Source organism: Eriocheir sinensis, chromosome 19 (assembly GCF_024679095.1).
Source record: "Eriocheir sinensis breed Jianghai 21 chromosome 19, ASM2467909v1, whole genome shotgun sequence".
Lineage (NCBI taxonomy): Eukaryota > Metazoa > Arthropoda > Malacostraca > Decapoda > Varunidae > Eriocheir > Eriocheir sinensis.
The window spans coordinates 13,365,797-13,373,379 of NC_066527.1; positions in this window are offsets into that span (position 1 = coordinate 13,365,797).

Below are 7,583 nucleotides of genomic sequence, written 5' to 3' on the forward strand. Positions count from 1 at the left end.
TTGCGTTCTTCTATATCAATCTGGCTAATTCAGCATATCTATTCCTGATATGTTTTTTTCCATTCCTTATTTTCCTCCAAATTTCTCCCTTTAAGCCTATCTCATTTATAAGCCTACGAGTCATCCACTTAGGATCGATTTATCCCTTCTCAAGTGTGCGATAGGCTATGGTGCCCCTGCCCCTTTACGATTATTCTTAATAAATTAGTGTAGGATTTTTCTACATGGTTCGTCTGGACATCGGATTCCAGACCTACATGTATGTTCTGGCCCTCATCTAACCCTTGAGATCCCAATTAGCTTTCTCAAGGTGTCTTCTGAGCCCCTCATAAATGGCTCCTTCAATATCTGGCACCAATACGGGGCTGGGTTTGCGGGTCACCGCCAAGCCAAGCATAATCTCACCGTGATCACTACAACCTAGCTCTTCCCCCACCTTCACCTCGCTTATCATATTCTGCCTATTAGTTAATCGAAAATGTAAATGTATCATTCCTGAGACTTCTGCTGTTGGTATAGAAAGCCTTTAGACCACCCTTTGTTACTCCCCCACAATTATTTTACAGCGGCCTAGTTTTACTCTGTTGTATGGCCCCCTGTAAGCCCTCCGCCGACCGCCCTTTCTAGTAAATCCTTCTGGTACCAAGTGCTCGCTCAAAAGAGTTTGAGGGGACCTCAACCTCAACTGAGGGAACCTCATCGCGATAGGGAGTCCCCCTTCGTACAAGGTGTCCCCCCCATAAAACAGGTCCCAGTTGTCAGTGAAGAGCCATCCATTTCGCTCTCATGGAGATGCTAATCAGTTGTTCACTGCTATCGGGCAGAACAGCCGTCTCTCACTAACACGCCTCCTTGGCAGAACACTATACACGGCAGGAATCCCTCTTCCATCCCTAACCTTTCCCAAGACTTTTCCGAAGCGCCTGTGCAGCTCCTCACTAGGCACTCTGCACCCATATCGCCAGCCATACACACCCCAAACCTGGCGGCCACATCCCCGATCCCTGCCCCTGTTAAACATACCCTGTTATTCACATCTTTTGAGCAAAAGTACCCGTCAGTAAAACGTACCTGGGTATCTCGTAGTACGATAACCCTACCCCTATGAGCGGAGCCAGAGGGAAGAGGAGGGCAAGGGAGGAGGGGAGACGGAGGAGGAAGGGAGGGAGAGCAGGAAGAGTGTGGATAAACCGGGTAAGTCGATGAGGAACGTGGAGGAATAACTTAGGAGGAGGAAGAGAGGAGGAGGAGGAGGAGGAGGAGAACGAGGGAGATGGGAGGGCGAGGACGAAGGTGGAAGGGAGGGAGGAAGTGTGAGGTGGGAAGGAAGGAGGAGGAGGGGCGGAAGTGAAGGAGGAGGAGGAGCAGGGAGATAGTGAGAATTGGAAAGGAAAATGAACTCTATGCACGTTAGCTGAACCCCTCCCCGGCCTCCTCCTCCCACTCCTCAGCGGGCTACGACCACGCACAACTCGAGTCATTAAAAAAATCAAAATCGACAGGCAACATTCGTCCGGCCCCGGCCCGGTGGTCGATACCTGGCATGGCTCGCGGGAACTGAGCAGCGGCGACAGAAGCACAGTGGCAATGGCAGCGATGGCGGAGGAGGCCCCCAAGCGGCGGCCACGAGCCACGCGTGGCACTGCGCCCAGTATAGACGTGGGCATGGGCGTGGGCGTGGGGTGGCTGCAGGCAGTGGGCTTGTGTCCGTACGTGGTGGTGGGCCCCGAGGGTGCCTGCCGCGTGGGTTGGCTACCCGCGGCGTGGTGCGTGGTGCACCTGGCGCTGAATGTGGCCCTGCAGGTGTGGATGAACGTGGGCGATGGGGCCATCCGGAGGGTCGTGGGCTTCCACCAGACGAGCGTCGTGGCCATTGCCGGGAGGATCATGTTGAATAAGGGCTCGCAGGTGGCGTTCAGTGTCACGTGTCTGCTGCTGCTGCTGCTCAGCCCCCGCCTGCCGCGCCTCGTGAGGGAGGTGGTGACTCTAAAGAAGTTGGCACGCGGCCTCAACCCTGCAGGACCTCGGCGTCTGGGCGCGACCAGCCTCGCCTTCCTGTGGGTGTGCGTGGTGCAGTACCTGTTCTTCAGCTTCAGGATAATAGGCTTTATCGTCTCTGATAGCGACGGGGCCCGGTGGCTGGTGTTTGTGTTGGCTCTCGGGGACTGGCTGTTTAGCTTCCCCCCCGCCCCTGCCTCCATGCTGCTGTTTTGCACGGAGCTGTGCCGCCTGCAGGTCGCCACCCGTGCAGTTCTGCCGCCCCACTGGGAGCACCTGGTCACCGAGGTGCAGGACAAAGCCCTGCACCTCTGCAAAGTCCCGGATGTCCACTGCATCACGCCCTGTAGTGTGCCCACTGCCGCAGCCACCCTTGACCTGGCACCCTTCCTCCGGCGTGCCCGTGTGGTGCTGCTGCAGTCGGAGGAGGTACATGAACATGTAGACGTAGATGCAGAGATGTAACCATTGGCGTAGTTATGCTTTGGCATTGGGGGATTAATCCCGAATGTTTAATGAATAGCCGAGATATTTCAAATATTTTTTTTTAACATCAGAAGAAAAATCCGGTCCGCGACCCACACAAAATTGTTGCTAGTAATAGAAGTGATAGATCTCGCACGGGAATCCTTTGGTTTAGTTCTCTTTGGTTCATGTTTCTATTACGTTTTCACGACCACTCGCCAGTTTGTTGAAGATCTATGGATTAGTGATGGACTAAGCTCCTATGTTTTCGGGACCCTAAATATACTCCTGGCTGTAACCTTTGTCAGGACCGTGGCCAGAAATTGCCAGGTGGAGAGGCTTGGTTAAATGAACCTTGGACAGTGTTAAGCTTTTTTGGACGAATTGTAAATTATGCCGAAATCCGTCTTAGACCAAGTAATATTCCGACTGAGGGATTACATTCTCATAGACTCCTATAGTATCTTATAAGCATGGAGCTGCGCTACCTGAAGCCCTGCAGTGGTGCTCATACACGGCTCCACTCTCTCCTCAATGCGCAGGTGTTGGCCAGCCTGCTGTCGTACTTGGGGGGACCACTGTTTGTGTGGCTGAGTGCCTGCTTCGTCTTCTTCATCTTCTCCACTTACTTCCTGCTTCTACAGCTGCAGAAGAAGGGCGTGTTCGACCTCCCCATCTTCATGATTTTACTCGTTATAATGTTGGCGTTTCTGGCAATAAACATCTCTTCCGAGAACCTGCTGCAGGAGGTGAGAGTGGTGGTGGCAATTGTTTTGCTGCTGTTGCTGCTATAGTTTTTGTTTTTTATTCTTATCCTTATTATTGTTGTTGTTGTTGTTGTTGTTGTTGTTATCCTTATTATTATTGTTGTTGTTGTTGTTGCAGCGCCGTCGGTGTGCTGGTGTCTACCGGCGCCTCTTGGCTCATCCCGACGTGGCTCCGCTGCCCGAGGTGGGTCTGGCACACACTGTGTTACCTTGCCTTGCCTCACCTTGGCGTGCCCTACCTACCCTTGCCTCTTCACCCACAGGCGGCAGCGGTGCTGGTGGAGCTTGAAAGGCCTCTGGAGATGCGAGTCATGCAGCTCTTCAACCTTGGCGGCTCCTGCGTCACCACAGTAAGACTCCAAGGGCGGAGGGCGTCCTTGTCCTCCGCTAGCTCGTATCCTTCAGCCGGGGCCTTTGTCAGGGCGGGGCCCGGGTAGATAGAGGTAGATGGGTAGATAGATCGACGGATAGTGTTGTGGATTAGTGACATCATGTGTAGATGGGTAGATAGATAACTGGATAGCATTGTGCATTAGTGAATTATCATGTGTAGATGGGTAGATAGATAGCTGGATAGCATTGTGCATTAGTGAATTATCATGGTAAAATGGAGAGACAGATAGATGGATAGTGTTGTGGATTAGCGGATTATCATGTGTGGATGGCTAGACAGATAGATGGATAGTGTTGTGGATTAGCGGATTATCATGTGTGGATGGCTAGACAGATAGATGGATAGTGTTGTGGATTAGCGGATTATCATGTGTGGATGGGTAGATAGATAGCCGGATAGTGTTGTGGACCAGTGGATTAGAATGGAGTGGGTACTCACTGTTCCGCGTGCACGGCCGCCCCACGACGTGTGTCATGGACGAGTACGTAGAGCAGGTGTGCTTCATTTTGTGCGTGTAAAGTGTGGGCATGTATTCTTACAATGGACGGGTGTGAAGTGTGTACCTGCCATCTTAATGTCCATCCGTTTTATGAAGGCACTTTAGGTGTGGGCCTGGCAGCACCGCCACATGTACGTCTAAGGGCAAGCTTACATGGCGGTCTGACTTCGGGTCGCCCCTATTGTCATCGTAAAAGCAACGGTGCCAAGTCTCACGTGATTCATACAAAGCCACTTTTTTATCCCCTCCAAAAAACGAATCGTTCATAAAAAGCTATATAGCATTCTTTTATAATCAAGTTTATGTAGATTATTTGAAATTAATGTAGCAGTAGTTAAAACGGCCAAAAAATAAGTTTGTTCTTAAGAATTAAAGATTTGGCAACTTCTGAATTCCTAGCGGTCTTATCCGACCGCGCCGAAAGTGACTTCATAAAATCAATGACCATTTTATAGCTAGTGTCGAGTCACTGTACAATCCTACCACCGCCTTGGAAGTGGGATGGCCATGAACCCCTTGGACTGTGGCCAGTGAACTGCCAGTCAGCTATAATATGGTAGGAAGGCAACTGTTGTCAACTGAAATGACTCCTCCAGAGGGAGTTTTGACCCTTTTGGAGGGTTTAAACCTACTCCTGGAGCTAGGATGAGGTAGGATCATGGAGATCTGTATTAAGAATGTTGGTCGGATGAGGTACTGGGAAGAGTTGGCTCAGAGGCTCCTCCTTGCCTCCTACCAAAACAAGGCGGCTGGGCCAACAACTCTGGCTGCATTTGACAGTACAGCGGCCCCTCCATGATTACCACTATATCTTGAGCTCTCTTCCCTTCCTCTTCTTCCTCAGGTGTTCAGCCTCGTCCTGTCCTACCTGGTGATTGTTCTTCAGTTCACGGACCCAGAAGATTCTCAAGAGTAGCTCCTTGGCGCCTCCTCCTCGGGGATTACAAGAATGTGGCGATTAGTTACAATGAAGGTCATTACTTATTCCAAACTCAAAATAGTTACAATGACACCCGCATGATATTTTTTACCGGTTTATGACTGAGGTTTTGAGTCGATGTAAAGGGCTTCTATAAAAGGTTCCTCGTTACCTGTCAGTGTTCATCAAGGCGGTACATTGTCCCCCGCTCTCGTGGCTACATTTGCTTAAAAAATTCGCTTTAGTGTTATTTCTTACTTAGAATCAACGCAGTATTTGCTGTTAGTTCCTCATAAAAACAACGTCTAAGTTGGTCATGGCCACGTGCACATCTTCAGAACATAAACAGTCTTCACAGGTCAGCCTGCAGTCAGTCCACCCAAGGAAGCTCCTGGCAGCCTAACATTGCCTCTCCTCTCCCTCAGTAAGCTTACTTAACATTTTCTTGAAGGTCTGGTCCTCACCACATAACTGCAAAAACATTTCTGTCACTATACGTAATTACCTAAATATGAAGCTACCAGAACCGCCACCTTTGTTAAGCCCTTCACCACACACCCTTCTTTGTTGCGAGAGGAGGAGAGACTGACCTGTCTGACCAAGAGCTACAGCAGAAGGATGAAAAGAAAATACCTGGCAAAGGGAGCTTATCAGCCACCACACTGGAAGGTCAAACACACGCACATAGAGATGAATATGTAGCTTGTATTTCTTTATGTATGAAAACAAGTGCACGATAAATATATAGTAACACTGTATGGGTGGTGACCCGTAGGCACCCACTTCCTCACTTGTATTATTATTATACAATAAATGGCTACAATACAATACACGAAGGCCACGGTTTTTCAGTATCGCTTATCGGTATAACTGCGTGCAGGAGGGGCTGGAGTAGGTAGGAAGACACCTACCGAACGGGCGCAAGCCACTCCCGGTGATATATATATATGGGGAGAGGGGCTGAAGCCCTCAAAGACCCCCCCCCATCCATCCCCTCACTAACGTCTATTGTGTCTCACCAACACCGGAGTAGTTCAGCATGCTCTCTAAAGACAGATCCTCTCTTTATCCACACCACACTTCATTCTCACAACATATACAACCTTTTTCCAAAAATAAATTTCAAATGGCGCACATACACACCCTGCCCGTCCTCCCTGCCTGGACACAAATTTTCTGCAACATTCGCGGTCTTCGCTCTAATTTTCATTCTGTGGAACATCATCTCTCCTCCTCCCTCACTCTCCTTCTCTTCTTTAACACAGGTCACAGGTCTTCAGGCTAAATCTCTCTGTTCCTCTACTCTCTCCTCCTTATCTCTATCCTAAATTTCAATCCAAGCTGGATATTGCGCCCTACGTGCGCACAACATCATCTTCTCGTCGTGCCGACCTTGACTCTTCTGAATTTTCCACCATCTGGTTAAGACTTCATTGTCATTCTATTACTAAATACATCTGTGCTTTATCTCTCACCTAACTCTACCGACTATGTAAAATTCTTTGACTATTTGAATTCTAAAGTGGAAGCATCTTTGACCCACTTCTCTTCGCTGAAATCTCCATCCTAGGAGATTTCAAGCTTTCATCCTCTTTCACTGACCATCCTGGTGAACAACAAGCCTACTTTGCTATCCTCAACGACCTAGTGCAGTTGGTCCAGCACCTACACGTATTCCTGACCGTCTTGGAGATCGGCCCACCATTCTAGACCTCTTCCTTACCTCAAACCCTTCTGCTTATTCTGTCAAACTGTTCTCTCCGTTGGGCTCCTCCGATCACAATCTTATTTCTGCATCCTGTCCTATCGCTCCTGTACACCCTCTGGACCCACCGAAGAGGCGATGTTCTGGGCATTTTTTGCTCTCAGTGGGACGACCGAGGATGTACTTTTTCCCATTCCCGTGGAATGATTATTGCTTGTGTGCTCAGCGCATCACAGAGGTGATTATCTCTGAATGGAGGCATACATTCCTCGTCTTCTTCTCCTCAGTCAATGATAGAGGTAGCTCACAAAAAAGATACCAACCTTCAAACTAATTGCTTATTAACTTTTTACATTTCTGCCCGAAATCGTGCCAAATCTATTCTCCGACTAACCAAAAATTCTTTCATTAATAGAAATGTCAAAACTTTGCTTTCTCTCTAACTCTTCCGTGTGACTTCTGCATCTAGCCAAAACATCTCCTCCAACTTCTTCATCTTTCCCTCCACTCCTCAGTCCTGACAGCACACTGCTGCCTCATCTATCTCTAAGGCTGAACTCTTCTCTCAAACTTTTCTAAAACTCCACTCTGGACGATTCTGGGCATATTCCTCCTATCATCCCCCCCCTGACTCCTTTGCCTGTTATAAAGATTCTTCAAAATGATGTTTTCTATGCCCTCTCTGGCCTCAATCCTCTGAAGGCTTATGGACCTGATGGAGTGCCTCCTATTGTCCTTAAAACTGTGCCTCCGTGCTGTCCCTGCCTGGTCAAACTCTTTCGCCTCTGCCTGTCAACATCTACCTTTCCTTCTTGCTGGAAGTATGCCTTCATACA